The 18,164-nt window shown below is 50.6% G+C and overlaps 1 long non-coding RNA gene across 1 annotated transcript; it reads left to right on the top strand.

Moving 5' to 3' along the window:
• The first annotated feature begins 216 nt into the window (after positions 1 to 216).
• On the top strand, positions 217 to 14,447 carry LOC133133967 (uncharacterized). The gene is made up of 2 exons (XR_009709228.1): positions 217 to 361; positions 13,405 to 14,447. It is a non-coding gene; the product is annotated as an uncharacterized LOC133133967 (long non-coding RNA).
• Positions 14,448 to 18,164: the final 3,717 nt, after the last annotated feature.

Raw genomic sequence — 18,164 nt, 5'->3', positions numbered from 1 at the left:
TGGATAAGAAAAAACCCTATAGATTTCAATTGGTGGATAAGAAAAAACCCTATAGATTTCAATTGGTGAATTGGCCTTTGCCTCGCCTTCTTACTCGTGGCTCCGCACTGGGTATTGGCTGGAATGCTTGTCATTCAACATTTTGGGAGGCGGGCGTCATAGCTGCTCTTTGACGTTAGAGTTCCATTGGCCAGCTGTTGCTGATCGCGTCACAGCGCTGCCAGCTGATCGGACTGAGAAGCCGGTTTGAAGGTAGTTGGAATCGGGAGAGAAGGCGAGCCGTACTCGTAGCCGAGAAAAATCTGAGAAAATCACTGTGGCTGCAGTTCACCCAAATCGAGATAAAGTGGAATCGTCTCCTGTAAGTATCTAAATAAACTTTTGCGTTGCTCGCTTCAAGTGTCCTTCAGACCGGCAGGGGAGAAACGACGCCAGGCCGTTAAACGAACTGTCCAAGTTGATCGAAGGTTAAGGTGGGGCTTTGAAATAAAGAGCTTCTACAAGATCTCGTCACGATTCATTAGATCTGGCGCAGTCGAGCGTTCAGAACGATGGCAGGTCGGCAATTTTTGTACTAAAATATTAACGAAAACAAGCTACCGCAGCTTATATTGAAAATGTGACGAGTTGTCGTGATTTAATCTGACCTGATACAAAGTTAACCTACAGTAGGTCCGCGGATGTCAAGAGTTCGCGACAAACTAGTCATATAATCTCGAATTGTGTTTGTGAATCATGTTTCAGTGGGGCCATGCTCCGATCGGACAGCCAATATAACTGTAGATTGCCGCTAAACAGGCTACGCACAAGTTATCTGGAGACTAACCTACGGACAGAGTACAGAGGGGATGGGGTGGGTACGGCACCCCCACCGCTCATTTTCCCCGGATAAAAAAGTCTGACGCTGGCTAAAGTCACGCCAGAATCGCTTGAACGTTGGAGAAGCACATTCGCCCAGAGCGGTGGCGCTGGGTAGCCTACCGATTAAGATATGGTTTTGCGGATATCCACAAGAAAAGTAAGTAGCCATTAGCCTGTCCACTTCCACTAGTGGCTATTAGTAGCGTACCGTTAACTCAGGAAAGAAATGTCACAATGTCTTTGCTCCCCGTTGTACAAAAAAAACTTTAACACTGTAAATACGTAGCCCATTGTATAGCTATATAGTCGAATAGGCACCGGAGGAAATGGCATGTTAGCTGCAACGAGTAATGCGATCGGTTCGTGCATTATTGCGGTCGTGTGCCAAGTTGGCATTCGTCCCTCTTCAATAACCTAGTTATAAATATAACAGTCGACAGCGATAAAAAAAACAGTTTAGCCCTTCGTGTATAAGCATAGTGCACTATAGAACCGCACAACTTTAATTATGACGTTGCTCATTTGCACATAGCACGAGTAAACCAGCTCTACTGTAGCCTACGACTGGGAAACACCCTTTTCTGAAAAGTATGCGGTCTTAGGCGCAGTGTTTGGACTTGATAGCCAATTTTCTTACTTAAATTTAATGATACAATTGCTTTAATACACAGCAAAGCCTCTGTATACCGGACCAAGCCCTAAAGTTCGGGGGAATATATTTGATTCAGTGCCCCCGGAACCAGTGGCTACCTTTTACCGTCAATAATCTGAACTATATCAAGTTAGCCACAGAAAATCTAATTTCGGGGCCTACATGGGAGCAAGTGCCCTTATTGAGCTTGCATGTTTAAAATATTCCTCTGACTTCGATAAATACGTTTACGCTCGTTATTCAACGCTTGGCATGAGTCATGGAATTTCTTTGAAGGCTATCTGTAGTTATTTGATTTGCATATTTGTTGAACAGTGCCGATAGTCACTGAAGGGTATTAATCACAGACACACACACACACACACACACACACACACAAAAAGCAAACCTTGGTTGGCTAAAATGCCTAATCATTTCGTCTGGACATGCAGTCAGTTAAACCTGGGCAGATCCTGTCCGAGGGCGAGCAGGCGAATTCCACAAGGCCACACCCTTTGCGGTGCAACACGGAGCAACATTTTCCACCCCACAATTTAGAAGAAGAAGAAGAAGAAGAAAAACATACAGTGGAGTTTTCGGAGTTCTCCGTTCATTTCCGCTTCGCCTCATGTCCTCTTGCAGGAGTTTTTATTGTGTATTTTTTATTAGACTTTATATCCCGTTTACATACGTTTAACAACACGCCGGACATAACACGAACTGCCAGAACATGTAACGTTTACGCGGGGGATATGAAATATTAGCAAATATTCTAAAATTCTCGGTAGATTAGACAGCGTTTGGTTTACGTTTGGACTACGTTTTCTTGCACGCGGCGCAGGTAAATGCAAGCATATAATCTTCTCTAACATTCGACCTTAAGAAAATGTTTGCCACTTGTGGAATGTTTTCTCGTAGCCTGAAACGCATGCGTGCCAAGACGTGGCAAAATGATCCGTCTTAGAGCACTTGTGTAAAATGTATTAAATAAGAACAATCAGTGTACTTGGTTTCTGAATCCTTGGGTTGATGAATTTTGATGGTTTAAATGGGACATTTTTGTGGTCATTAAACAAAATTCCCCGCAGTCTAGAACCGTGGTCTTTTATGTCGTTTTTCCCCCTCCCGATTGTCTGATTGGAAGCAGAAATTATGTAAGTTTAACCGTGTTTAAAATGCTCTCTCATGGTTATGCAACCGTAGTTTGCTGATTTCTACACGAGCTTGGGGTGGAGGAGGAGGAGGAGGAGGAGGGGGGAAGGGGGAAGGGGGAAGGGGGGCGTTTGAAGTTAAAATGTGACTGCGCTCACAACGCAATTCCTGTAAAGAACCGGGTGCCCCCGCCCCCCTCACTCTCCACCCTCTCCGGCCCCCCACGCCCCCCCTGACCCCGGCTCTCCTGGCGGTTACGCGCTCTGATGTAAGATGTATGAGCTCACGTAAGCAGTGCCCCCCCCCCCCTTTTTTTTCTCTTTTTCTTTTTTTTCTCTCGACCCGAAAAGCGGCGCGATCCTGTGCGTGCCTGCTGTGTCCTGCTGGTTCTCGGATTCCGCGATTCTGGAATCCCGGGAAGGCGCGAGCGAGGCCCACCGGTGACGTAACGGGAAAAGCTCCACGCTCCCGGGGTGCTTGCTGCCGGCCCGAGATCGCTCACGGTCAAACCGCGACGATTTACCGTTCCCTGGGCCGGCCCCTTCATCCCAGTTCTCCTCGTCCGGCCTGCAGAAGCCTCTTTTTGGTTGGTTGTTGAGTTTGTGACCCCACACACTCGCAGGGCCCCAGTGCACGAGCTCGATCTTCTTGCCAGTGGATACCTGGTGGTCCTTTTCTCTTATTTCTCTACCTGGTAATTATAATCATCTCTCTGGTTTCCCAAGTCCCAGGACTCTGTGTCCGGGCCTGTTCCTGTGGCACAGCAGCGTAATATGTCCTGATGACTGAAATGGCGTCTCGGGAGTGCGGCAAAATGGCTGCCGATGCCAGAACATTCCGGCATGCGTGCGCTCTGCTCTGTGGGGGTCACAGGACACCGTAACATCTTTTGGGGTTCAGTGCTGAAGGGGCAACGTGTGGGCTGTCCGTATTAAACATAAAGCTGTATGGGGCATTTTTTTAGCAACGTGACCTCCACTTGAAACCAATTCAGCCGATTTGTTGCAGTAATCTTGCATGGATGAACGTACGCGTGTGTGTGCGTGCGTGCGCGTGTGTGTGTGTGCGTGTGCGTGTTCGTGCGTGCGTGCGTGCGCGTGCGTGCGTGCGTGTGCGTGCGCTCGTGTGTGTGTACGTGCATGCGTGCGTATGTGTGTGCGTGCGTGTGTGTGTTCGTGTGTGCGTGTGCATGCGCGCGTCCGTGCGTGTTGTCACGGTGCCTTGCGGGTTTCTGCTGTTGAGCGCGTCATGGTTTGGCGTGGGGGACACTGCAGTGGTACTGTCTGGATTTGGGGCATTGTGGGCGGGGCCGGCTCAGGCCTGGATTCCGGACACTCTCGTTAACTCTCGGTCGGGCTGGGCGATATAACCTTTTTTTCCCCTTTTTTTTCTGAGCAAGCGCAGGAACAGCCATCTCTGGCATGTGGTGTTAGATTTCTTTTTTTAATTTATTCATACCTGATGCTGTAGCACAGTTCCAGGGAAAGCATTTCACTTGTGTCTTTTCAATGTTGATATCACAGCAACTGGGCCGTGCTGTTTCCAGGTGCTAGATTAAAAACATGACTACAAAGAGCGAAAAAATGTGTGCAATATGTTTTTCAAAACTCATGGGCAAGTTGTAGGGTCCCTGTAGAATCTCTCCCCACCTTCAAGCGCAAACTGAAGACGCACCTCTTCAAGCAGCACCTCTCCCTGTCCCTCCCTACCTCCCTGTGAACCTTAATTGTTGTCTTTCTGTGATTTACTTTGTGTATCGGTATTTTTAGTTGGCTAGGTAAGCAGTGTTTGGATAGTTAAGTTTGGTCATTTTGCTTTGTTGTTTGTTTGTTTAAAAAAAAAAATAATAATACATTTCAAGTAGGTCCTGGTCCTGGTCCTGGTCCTGGTCCTGGTCCAGGTAGCAGTTGAAATTGTACTTCCCTCTAGGGTCTTTCAGCGCACTTATCCCTGGTTATGGGTATGCACTTTGTTGTACGTCGCTCTGGATAAGAGCGTCTGCCAAATGCCATGAACGTAACGCAATGTAAGTTAGGCAACATTGCAGAGATGCAGGTGAGGTCTTTTCTCCCCGGAGGCATTTCCCTGCAGTTTGGAGACGTGCTGCCGTCTGAGGTGATCTGAGACGAGAAGAACGAAGCCTCCCGCCACCTGCCGGAGACGGCTCTTATTGCGCTGAAAACACCGTTCCCTGTACCGCGATGGCTGTATCGCCCAGCCCTGCTCTGAAGGCCCCCTGGGTGTCGCACATCCGGAGTGTCCGCCCTGCCCGGGGGTGCGCCCTGCCCGGGGGGTGCGCCCTGGTCAATGGGAAATAACTGCATTCATGTCGCACTTTCAGCCCAAGCGCTTCACAATGAATGCCTCTCATTCACCCCTTCGCACGCACACGCACTCGCACACTAACACCGACGGGCTGCCATGCAAGGCACCAACCAGCTCGTCAGGATCAATTGGGGGTTAGGCGTCTTGCGCAGGGACACTTTGACACGCCCAGGGCGGGGGATGGAACCGGCGACCAGGCGGCTACTCTTGCCTGTGCCTGTGTGGCCTGCCTGATGAGCTCCTCTTTGGGAGTTAAAATGGCTGCCGATCCGGGATGAGGTGGGTTCAGATGTCGGGATGAGCGACCCTGGGTCCGGAATCGTTGGGCAGAAATGTTCAGGTTCTGTAGAGCAGTCTGTGCTGTGTGACTGAGCGTTGGGCTGAAATGTTCAGGTTCTGTAGAGCAGTCTGTGCTGTGTGACGGAGCGTTGGGCTGAAATGTTCAGGTTCTGTAGAGCAGTCTGTGCTGTGTGACGGAGCGTTGGGCTGAAATGTTCAGGTTCTGTAGAGCAGTCTGTGCTGTGTGACGGAGCGTTGGGCTGAAATGTTCAGGTTCTGTAGAGCAGTCTGTGCTGTGTGACTGAGCGTTGGGCTGAAATGTTCAGGTTCTGTAGAGCAGTCTGTGCTGTGTGACTGAGCGTTGGGCAGAAATATTCAGGTTCTGTAGAGCAGTCTGTGCTGTGTTACTGAGCGTTGGGCTGAAATGTTCAGGTTCTGTAGAGCAGTCTGTGCTGTGTGACTGAGCGTTGGGCTGAAATGTTCAGGTTCTGTAGAGCAGTCTGTGCTGTGTGACTGAGCGTTGGGCTGAAATGTTCAGGTTCTGTAGAGCAGTCTGTGCTGTGTGACTGAGCGTTGGGCAGAAATGTTCAGGTTCTGTAGAGCAGTCTGTGCTGTGTGACTGAGCGTTGGGCTGAAATGTTCAGGTTCTGTAGACGGTGCGGGTGGCCTGTAGTGTAGTGGCTCAGGTACGTGACTGGTACACACAAGGTCTGTGGTTTGATCCCCGGTGTTGCCACAATAAGATCCGCTCAGCTGTTGGGCCCTTGAGCAAGGCCCTTAACCCTGCATTGCTCCAGGGGAGGATTGTCTCCTGCTTAGTGTCATCAACTGTACGTCGCTCTGGATAAGAGCGTCTGCCAATAATGTAATGTAATGTGTGTCGGAGCGTTGGGTAGAAATGTTCAGGTTCTGTAGATGGTGCTGTCTGACGGTGTGTCGGGTGACTGGGGTGTGGGCTGGGGTTGGAGCAGTCCCCGTGATCTGTGATCTGATGGACTGACGGCAGATGGATCAGCCAGCGAGTCTCTTCCCGAGCAAGTCCGTTTTCTGAACTGAGGTGTCGGCTTGGCCACCAATCGGCAGCTCTGTGCTCAGGGCATGAGTCTGTTCGGCTACGGTAATCCGCCAGGCCAGACCAGCCGATCGCAGAGCAGCTGGATGAGGATGTGGCTGTGTTCACTGATGCAGGCCACGGGATCAGACTCTGGGGCCGTGTGCCTGGACTGAAACGCGCCTGGAACCCACTCAAGTTCCGCCGGCTGGTATGCTGACCGATCCGTTTTTTTTATTTTATTTTGTTTTTTACTGCTGATCCTGCCGACTTGTATGGAAGCTGCCTCGGGTTCGACCCCACTGGCGTGCCTCATGAGGGGCCACACTTCTGACTTCTCCAGTGTTTGCTGTGGTTGAAATCGAGGCAACACAGAGGATGCTGTGAGTTGTAGTTTTTTTGGGGTTGTAGGCAGGCATGCCCACACGGACCGCCCCCCCCCCCCCCCCCCCCCCCCCCTAACTCCCCAGAGGAGGCTCTGATCCCCCTGAATCTCCCAGAGGAGGCTCCCAGGACCTGGGTTCAGGCGGTTTTGTGAGGTGGTGTGCAGAACGCTGACCCAGGAGTGTCTCTGCGTGCCGGTCTCTGCACTCTGCTCACCGCGGGCGCTTCTGCTTCCCAGATGGAATGCTGAAGACCCGTCGAAACATGCAGACTAACACTCACACACGCCATCTCTCACACACACACACACACGCCATCTCTCTCACACACACACACACACACACACACACACACACACACGCAATCTCACACGCACACACACACACGCACACTCACACGCACGCAATCACACACACACACACACACACACACGCCATCTCACACGCACGCAATCACACACACACACACACACACACACACACACACAATCTCACACGCACGCAATCACACGCACACACACGCGCACACACACACACACACGCGCAATCACACACACACGCGCAATCACACACACACACACACGCACACACACGCAATCTCACACACGCGCACACGCATGCAATGACACACGCACACACACACTCACACGCAATCTCACACGCACACACACACGCAATCTCACACGCACGCAATCACACACACACACACACACGCAATCACACACACACGCGCAATCTCACACGCACACACACGCGCACACGCATGTAATGACACACACACACACACACACACACACGCGCGCGCAATGTCACACGCACGCAATCACACACACATGAGCAATCTCACACGCACGCAATCACACACACACACACACACACACACACACGCACGCAATCTTACACGCATGTAATCACACACACGCACACACACACACGCAATCTCACACGCACGCAATCACACACACACACACACGCAATCTCACACGCACGCAATCACACACATGCGCACACGCATGCAATCACACACACACACACACACACACACACACACGCCTTTCGGGCCCAGTGCGTAATGTCCTCCTTGTGTGCTGCAGCGATGTTACCAAGTTCATTATGACGTCATGGAAGCGTTGAGAACGTTCTGTGCCTGGCCTCCATTTTAAAGAGCTCTCTCGCTCTCTCTCTCTCTCTCTCTCTCTCTCTCTCTCTCTCTCCCTCTCTCTCCCTCTCTCTCTCTAACATGCACACTCATACAGTGCAGGCAGCTCTCGGAACGGCAACAGACGAGGCGGAATTTTTCCCATATGCACCAGGAATTCCGGGAATGTGGAAACCTGAACGGAGAGTCCGAGAGGAAGGAAAATGGAGAGAGGGGCGGGAGGGAGGGAGTGCAGGGGAGTGAGGGAGTGAAAAAAGAAAGGGAAGAAGATGGGCAGGTTAAGAAGAAGGCTGGAGTGAGAACGGGTGAGCAGAAGAGAGGGGGGAAATGGAGGGCGTAAGACTGTGGAGGATAAAGGCTGGAGAGGTCAGGGGAGAGGGGGAGAGGGAGAGCGAGAAAGCAGGAGAGCGAGGTCACGGTGTTGTGTGCAGAAGAGACCTTGAGGCTGAATGCTTTGTGATATGAGCTATGGGAGGCCTCAGACTTCAGACACTACAAGGGCAAGGTCTGCTACAGGCGTCAGGCTGGTCGCCCCTCCACCACCATCACCCTCCATCACCCTCACCACCATCACCCTCACCACCTCCACCACCATCACCCACCATCACCTCCACCACCATCACCCTCCATCACCCTCACCACCATCACCCTCACCACCTCCACCACCATCACCTCCACCACCATCACCCTCACCACCATCACCCTCACCACCATCACCCTCACCACCTCCGCCACCATCACCCACCATCACCTCCACCACCATCGCCCTCACCACCTCCACCACCTCCACCTCCATCACCTCCACCACCATCACCACCATCACCCCTCCAGTTGAAGGAGGTCCATTGGGTGACTTTATCAGAAGACGTCTGGCCTGCAGGGAGTTTGGCATCCGTAGATTAGTCAAATGAATGGTGCCGGCCTCGCTCATCTCTGTTCGTCGGGCCCCAGTGCAGCCGCCCCGTGCGTTAGCTCCAGTCCATCTCCACCTCTTCTGTGTTGCGGGTGGCTGGAGTTTCACAGGAAGCCACTTCAGTCCCCCCCCCCCCCCCCAAGTCACAACAATCGAGCGAACGTCCAGTGGCTGGCGCGGTCCCTGGAACATTCTGGAAGGTCCACGTGCGTCCTGCACATGTTTCGAGGCCCGCTGAGGGATTGGCGGGTTTCTGCTGACTGCGCCCGTGGCCCAAGGAGGCCTGTGCTGGCCAGTGTTGACGGCACATTGTGTGGAACTCTCCCCGGTCTTGTAAGAGTGATTCCGCAGTGTGGCTTCATGTCCGCTTGTTGCGCAACTCCCACAGTTCACTGGTGGCAGACTGGGGATCGAGCAGCTGATCTGAGATCAGCGTCTTTGCACTGGACTTGCTGGCTGCTTCTGTGGAGCTGATCTGGGATCAGCGATCGGTTGTCTGTTGTAGATCGCGTTCATGTAATCTGGTTGGGGATTTGCTTATGTGGCGGGGTCGTGTGATCTGGTCAGGGGTGTGCCTGTAGGTCATGTGATCTAGCCATTGGGGTTCTGTAGAAGGTCATGTGATCTGGTGAGGATCGTGTCTGCTCAGTCATGTGAAGAAGGTCACCTGATTTGGTCAGGGCTATAACGCAATGTCTTATGGTTCGATGTAGTTGCGTCTGGGCAGAGTATGGTTCGATGTAGCCGATTGGGTAACCTAGAGGGTCAACGCAATCACAGACCAGAGAGGGCTGGCTGCCCTTGGCCTCATTGGCTGCTGGTGGGGGCGGGGTGCTGAAGTGGGTGGGATTTAGGAAGCCAACAACAGGCTTGTCAAACATCGGGGTGGCCTGTAGCCTAGTGGCTAAGGTACATGACTGGGGCAGCCTAGTGGCTAAGGTACATGACTGGGGCAGCCTGTAGCCTAGTGGCTAAGGTACATGACTGGGGCAGCCTGTAGCCTAGTGGCTAAGGTACATGACTGGGGCAGCCTGTAGGCTAGTGGCTAAGGTACATGACTGGGGCAGCCTGTAGCCTAGCGACTAAGGTACATGACTGGGACAGCCTGTAGCCTAGCAGCTAAGGTACATGACTGGGGCAGCCTGTAGCCTAGTGACTAAGGTACATGACTGGGGCAGCCTGTAGCCTAGTGGCTAAGGTACATGACTGGGGCAGCCTGTAGCCTAGTGGCTAAGGTACATGACTGGGACAGCCTGTAGCCTAGCGGCTAAGGTACATGACTGGGGCGGCCTGTAGCCTAGTGGCTAAGGTACATGACTGGGGCGGCCTGTAGCCTAGTGGCTAAGGTACATGACTGGGGTGGCCTGTAGCCTAGTGGCTAAGGTACATGACTGGGGCAGCCTGTAGCCTTGTGGCTAAGGTACATGACTGGGGCAGCCTGTAGCCTCGTGGCCAAGGTACATGACTGGGGCAGCCTGTAGCCTAGTGGCTAAGGTACATGACTGGGGCAGCCTGTTAGGTAATGTAAGCCCTCTGAGGGGAGTTGTGGGACGTGGCCTCTCCTGTACACATGAGCATCCCCCCCCCCCCCCATGGCTGTGCTGTAGAGGCCTCTTCCTGTTTGCTGTGTCATCCACGACCTCACTTCCTGTGGTATGTCTGCAACCTGGCTTATTTCAGCTGCGTGTGCGTGTTCTCTCTCTCTCTCTCTCTCTCTCTCTCTCCACACTGAGTCTCCCTCTCTCTGTCCATCTCTCTCCCTCCCTCTCTCCCTCTCTCCCTCTCTCTCCCTCCCTCTCTCCCTCTCTCTCTCTCTCTCTCTCCCGCTCTCACAAAGTGCAGGAATGTCTTTGTTGGCAGGCTCCTGCAGTGTGGCGGTGGAAGCCTGTGGACCCACTTTGTTCACAAGCGTTCTTCAGACGTCAGGGGTGAAGGGGTTCACCAGGGCGCCGTGCTTTACTCTCAGTGTCCCCCCCCACCCCTTCTCGTCCTCAGTTTTTGACACTAAACGGTTATTCCCTCCTTCTCTCTCACACCACCGTGGCCCGGTGGCAAAGTACGATGTGTTGACGTAGGGCCAGCTTTGTTCCACTTAGTAGGGTTGAAAGTCCGTCCAGAGGGAAGCTGGCTAGTTCCTCTCTGCGTGGAGTTGGCGTGTTCTCCCCCTGTTCTTCTGGGTATTTCCTCCCGGTACTCCGGTTTCCTCCCACACTCAGACATGCACGTCAGGTTAGGGGTGCTCCTGCCGTTGCCCTTGACCAAGGCTCTGGCCTCAGAGCTGGAGCTGGTTCCCGGGCACTGCACTGTGGCTGCCCACTGCTCCTAAGTATCCAGGATGGGTCAAATGCTGAGGACACATTACCCCACAGGGTTCAATAAAGTACACCCTAAATCCATCTTGAAGCCCAATCCTAGACTGTCCTGAACCTTTAGGAATATGGACCCTGAACTAGAATCAGTCTTACCCTTCAGCCCATAATGGGTAAGGTTATGATACAGGCAGGGGGAAACTGATGCCAAACCAACACTTGATAAATACAGGCCCTGAATGCTATTTGACTTGCATAGAAGCTCTGTTAACCCTAGACACCGGGTCACGATGGGTCTAGTCCCTTTCCACCTCTCAACTCAACGTCCTCAGCATGTAGGTGCTTTCCTTCTGCGCCAGGATCAGACTACATGCCCCAGTCCTCTCTTCAGCCATTTTACCATGTGAACTTTGCTTGATACTTTTTCTGAATTGTACCTTGTGACATTGTATATGTGGCCGCATGTGGCCTAGTGGCTAAGGTGCATGACTGGGGCAGCCTGTAGCCTAGTGGCCAAGGTACATGACTGGGGCAGCCTGTAGCCTAGTGGCCAAGGTACATGACTGGGGCAGCCTGTAGCCTAGTGGCCAAGGTACATGACTGGGGCAGCCTGTAGCCTAGTGGCTAAGGTACATGACTGGGGCAGCCTGTAGCCTAGTGGCTAAGGTACATGACTGGGGCAGCCTGTAGCCTAGTGGCTAAGGTACATGACTGGGACAGCCTGTAGCCTAGCGGCTAAGGTACATGACTGGGACCCAGAAGGTTGGTGGTAGCCACAGACACATTTCCGCGCAGCTGTTGGGCCCTTAACCCCCACATTGCCCCAAGGGGGGATTGGACCCTGCTAAGTCTAATCAACTGTGAGTCACCTTGGAAAAAAGCGTCGGGTAAATAGCAGATTATTCATGGAAGAGCTGAGCAGCGGATCCCATTCCCCCGTTTCCCAGGGGGGGGGGGGCGATGACGTCTGTCCTCAGGATGACGCCCGACTTGTACTTCCTGTTTACCACTTCGGTTACAGTCTCCCGGCAACCGAGTCCATGGGAAGGAGGCCTCTGTTTCCTGGTGGCTTCTTCTGCTCCTGGGCCACCTCCACCTCCGATCGTGACCGATATCTGACCCACCACACCCTCTCCCCTCACCCCCCTGTGTTCTTCTCCAGGCTCATTCAGTGGGCTGAGGGCTGATTTGTGGGCGTGTCAAGGTGGCAGGGACTCCGATTGGCTGGTTGTGGGGTCATGTGTTGGCAGGAGTGACGGTTGTAACTTGTCGCGGTAAAAGCCTCGCACACCCAGACCAGACCAGTCCTTAAGGTCATTGTGTGTGTGTGTGTGTGTGTGTGTGTGTGTGTGTGTGTGTGTGTGTGTGTGAGTGTGAGTGTGAGGTTCCGTCTCACCCCTCCTCTCCCGTGACGTGAACCGGGCGGTCACTGACATCGTCCGTCACCCTGGCAACTGTAGTCTGGTGTCTTGGGGGGGGGTGTAGGAGTGAAATATGAGAGGGGGGGGGATCACTGTGATTAATTACTTCATTTGTAGGGGGGGTTGGGGTTTGGGATACACGCACCCCTCTTGCTCACACACACAACACACTTGTTCTAAGGAGCTTCTGCACGTGTGCAATAAATCAGTCCGGCTTGTGTGCAGGAACACAATGTACTACATGCACCCTGTGTGTGTGTGTCTGTGTCTGTGTCTGTGTGTGTGTCTGTGTGTGTGCGTGCGTGCGTGCGTGTGCGTGTCTGTCTGTGTCTGTGTGTCTGTGTGTGTGCATGCGTGTGCGTGTGTGTCTGTGTGTGTGTGTGTGTGTGTGTGTGTGTGTGTCTGTGTGTGTGTGTGTGTCTGTGTGTGTGTGTGTCTGTGTGTGTGTGTGTCTGTGTGTGTGTCTGTGTGTGTGTCTGTGTGTGTGTCTGTGTGTGTGTCTGTGTGTGTGTCTGTGTGTGTGTGTGTGTGTGTGTCTCTGTGTCTGTGTCTGTGTCTGTGCGTGTCTGTCTGTGTCTGTGTGTCTGTGTGTGTGCATGCGTGTCTGTGTGTGTGCGTGTGTGTCTGTGTGTGTGTGTGTCTGTGTGTGTGTGTGTGTGTCTGTGTGTGTGTGTGTGTGTCTCTGTGTGTGTCTCTGTGTGTGTCTGTGTGTGTGTCTCTGTGTCTGTGTGAGTGTCTGTGTGCGTGCACAGCTCTGTGATTTCTGCACAGTCACTGACTCCTGTGCAAGCGTGTGAGGAATGGGGGGGGGCGGGGCTGACAGTGGAGCAGTGACCACACTTCCTGTTTAAGCAGTGTGTGTTTAACAGGCGTTTTCTCTCTCTCTCTCTCTCTCTCTCTCCACCGCCCCCCACCCGCAGGGCCAGCTGGTTGGAGGAGCTCTTTCTGCTTCAGCGTGTGTGCACGTGCGTGTGTGTGTGTGTGTGTCCGTGCACACGCATGTGTGTGTGCGTGCGCGCATTGCTGGCTGATCTGCAGCAGTTCTTCACTGGCAAGCTTTATGTGCCTGTATCTCAGCTAAAGCTGCCAGCTGAAGAACTGTTGTGGTCTGCTCTTTCCTACGACACACGCGAGGGAGAGGAGACGAGCAAGAGGAAGGACTACTGGATCTACTCTCTGACTCCCACGTCGGTGTGTCTACTCTCTCTGACTCCCACATCAGTGTCTACTCTCTCTGACTCCCACATCAGTGTGTCTACTCTCTCTGACTCCCACATCGGTGTGTCTACTCTCTCTGACTCCCACGTCGGTGTGTCTACTCTCTCTGACTCCCACATCGGTGTGTCTACTCTCTCTGACTCCCACGTCGGTGTGTCTACTCTCTCTGACTCCCACTTCGGTGTGTCTACTCTCTCTGACTCCCACATCGGTGTGTCTACTCTCTCTGACTCCCACTTCGGTGTGTCTACTCTCTCTGACTCCCACTTCGGTGTGTCTACTCTCTCTGACTCCCACGTCGGTGTGTCTACTCTCTCTGACTCCCACATCAGTGTGTCTACTCTCTCTGACTCCCACTTCGGTGTGTCTACTCTCTCTGACTCCCACTTCGGTGTGTCTACTCTCTCTGACTCCCACGTCGGTGTGTCTACTCTCTCTGACTCCCACATCAGTGTGTCTACTCTCTCTGACTCCCACGTCGGTGTGTCTACTCTCTCTGACTCCCACGTCGGTGTGTCTACTCTCTCTGACTCCCACGTCGGTGTGTCTACTCTCTCTGACTCCCACTTCGGTGTGTCTACTCTCTCTGACTCCCACGTCGGTGTGTCTACTCTCTCTGACTCCCACATCAGTGTGTCTACTCTCTCTGACTCCCACCAGAGTCGGGAGAACATTTGATGTAAAATAATGTATTCTGCTTTAACTGTTCTGCATGTCAATGTATATTAAAATAATTTAAATGAAACCACAGTGAAGTCTCTCTCACGCATGCACGCACACATGCACAAACACACACACACACACACACAGACATGCATGGCCTGGGTTCTCCGTCTGTCTCAGTGTATCTGTCTCCCATGTTAAGACTAGGAGTGATCTGGGACAGATGGGGGGGGGGAGAAGTCAAGGTACAGATTTCAGACAGAAGTCAGTAGCCAGTTAAATGGGTACTAGGTACATGTACTGGTACGCTAGGTATCTGTGCGTGCGTGCGTGCGTGCGTGCCTCGCTGGATCTGAAAGAGCTGAGCCTGATCCCATCACCATCCCAGAATATCCCAGTCAGCTGGTCTCCCACGGCGACGCAGCTTATAGAATGGCTGAATCCATGTGACTGTGCTGAGTCAGCGGTGTGTGTGTGTCTGTGTGTGTGTGTGTCTGTGTGTGTGTGTTCAGCTCGTGTGTGAACATGAGCATTAGAGAGAAGGTGCCCTTTGTACTGTATGCTATGTGGAGAGGTATGTAACTAAAGGGCGAGTGTGTGTGTTTGTGTTTGTGTTTGTGTGAGTGAGTGCTCTGACAGGCCATGGGCTATGTTTGGGGGGGTCCTTGAGATTCACACACACACACACACACACACACACTCTCACACACACACACTCTCACACACACACACACACACACACACACTTTCTCTCTCTCACACACACTCACACACACTCACTCACACTCACTCACTCACACTCACTCACACCCACTCACACACACACACACACACACTCTCTCTCACACACACTCACTCACTCACTCACACACACTCACTCACTCACTCACACTCACACATACACACACACAGACACCTGACTTGGTTTAGCCCAGTATCCTTCACAGCAGCCAGATGTGTGTCTAGCCTTACACGCTCTCTCTCTTGTCTGCCCCCTGCTGGCTCCTGCTGGTACTACCGGCCGGCCGGGAACTTTTTACACTTTTTTTTTTACAATCACTGTGGTACTAATCTCACCCATTTGTGTTCAATTTTCAAAACCTTAGACCATATCCTTGAAGAAATCTTGTACATCCAAACTCATTGGTTAAAGTAACTCATTTATCGTGAAATACTATAGGAACATTTGTTTTGATCACCCACACACAAGATACCTATCGCTTTGCTGTTTTGTTGTTTTTGCAACACTTTTGTTAGACACGTTTCAAAATGATTATTTTTGTGGTTCTAAATAAAGGGCATAGTGGAAACAGTAGAAGAGAGTGGAGTCATTGAACAGGACACTGTCAAAATATATATCATTACAACATACTGTGGGTTTGTTTCACAGATTTTGTTTTTTACAATTACAAACAATAATTTTTCGATACTTTTGATACTTTACCTTTTTTAGACCTTTTCACACAGTTCGCACAAGAGCACTGAATTATGTTTTCATTGCTTTTACAAAAAAATCAGGTTGAACCACCAAAAACTACATTTCTATAGTCACAGACAGAAAATGGTGCATTTACTGTAATGCCACTGGTTTTGCTGTTTTGTGATGTTTGCAGTGGTGAACGTGAATTGTTAGCAACAATTGTCATACTAGTCATAGCAACAAAATTATAGTACAAAGTGGAAAAAAAAACCCTCAGCCTCAGTGAAAGACACCTGTGGCCTCATTTATAAACGTTGACGGGAAAATGTGCTGTCCTCCACGGAAACTCTGACCCATGCGTACGCACATTAACTGGAGAAATGAGAAACTGCGACTCCGATGGCAATGGGATGAAACGCGAGAAATGGTGTGAAATTGATACTGTTGTGTCCTGTGCCTTTAATGCTCGTGACGTAAGACCAGGAAAACGGGAAGTGAAACAGGATGTAAAAAGGTATAGAGATTTGCCGGGAGTTGTGGCTGGGTATGGCTGCTGTAAGGACGTGCTTCGTCCCTGTTATATTTATTAAAGTGTTGTATTGTTGAATCTCGCTATACGGGTTCTCTCCCTTACTAAGTGCAACACAACATTTGGCGACGAGAGAAGTCGAAAATGATACACAACAGATACCACTGTAAAATAAATCGAAATATTACCTCTCACGTATCATATATGAAGTTAATTTGCAAAATCTCTTACAACGAATAAACAAACAGCTGTTTGATTGATGCTCCCTGGAGTGCCCAAAAAATATGATTTAGGATGATAAATATAAACGGAGATGTTGTTGTAAAATAATCCCTCAAATATGTAGACGAATTGTTAAACAATACTTCATGTTATTAAATGTATTCTCATAAATAATATGGTGAACAGTCGGACAAATTACGCTGCACTGATGGCGTTTACAATACGTCAGTCGGGCAGATACGAGTGCATAGTTTCATATATTGTTATCATATTCATATATTATGTTTTATAATGTGTTTATTGTTATGGAATTTTGTTCGTTTTATCTCTTAATTTTGTAACTGTGTTTTCAATGGTGCTAGACAAATAACATGTATTATTATTATTATTATTATTATTATTATTATTATTATTATATTATTATCATCGTCATCATCACATTCGTTGTGCAGAACTGTTCGTCATTTACAATTAATCAGGATAATTCCCACACCTGTAGCTTTTCAGTGGCAACCAAATGGCTGAAATCCCTTTTCTTGGCCTTCTTTTCAGCGTTTGCCATTGTCGTCTTCGTGAAATGCATATTGATTAGGGGTGTTTCACTGCCTATTTATAGGCAACTGTGGGCGGGACATGAAGCTGGCAAAGGTGCGCCACATTTAGAGTTGATTGTGATTTATAAAGGAAAACTGGCGTGGGACGTGCCTTTGCACGTCCTGGGTTTCATGCATACGCAACCTTTTGACGTGAATCCTACGCACAGTTTTATAGATGAGGCCCCTGGCCTTTCCCACTTAACCCCCCACCTCAACACAAGAAGAAGAGTGTTCAGAGTTTTTAGAAGTTTTGAGTTTTGTGTCTAGTTTTGAAAAACTCAAAGAAATATGTCCAAATGCCCTGCCCTTATCATGAATAAATCGGAGCTCAATGTTGGATCTGCCACACAGTCATATGATAAATGTTTGACATCTATATGGTGCCTTTATCCAAAGAGCTGTACAATTGATGCTTCTCATTCACCAATTCATACACACACACTCACATACCAACGGTGATTGGCTGCCATGCAAGGCACCAACCAGCTCATCAGGAGCATTTGAGGTATTTTGCTCAGGGACCCTTCGACACAGCCAGGGTGGGATCAAACCGGCAACCCTCTGACTGCCAGACGACTGTTCTTCCCTCCTGAGCCAATGAGACGACTGCTCTTACCGCCTGAACCAATGTCACCCTGCCATATGATTTTGGACAAATAATTACTGCGCTATGTTAACGCAAGCGAAAGTCTCATTAATCATGTCTTAGCAATCGACTGGAAGCAACTGGAAAAGCAAGCTTGCCTAACACACACTGTCATGACAATCACAAAGAAGGCTATAACCCCTTTTCTATTGTAATGAGGTTGTTTATCACAGTGTGGTCTCAATGACCAAAGAGGCCTATGACCCTGTTCAGTAAGGGTCACAGCCATCCTGACTGCTGACTCATTTGTAGCATTGATTGTATAAATTGGATGCAAGTACTTTGATAGAATTTTAAAGGGACTCAGGAGGACAGGGCAAGGGTTTCTGTGAACCTACATTTATTTAACCACAGGGGCTGTTTTCAGTGTTTTTCAATAACGTCGA

This window comes from Conger conger, chromosome 7, assembly GCF_963514075.1.
Source record: "Conger conger chromosome 7, fConCon1.1, whole genome shotgun sequence".
NCBI classification, from domain to species: Eukaryota; Metazoa; Chordata; class Actinopteri; order Anguilliformes; family Congridae; genus Conger; species Conger conger.
This window is presented reverse-complemented; position numbering and strand designations above follow the sequence as displayed.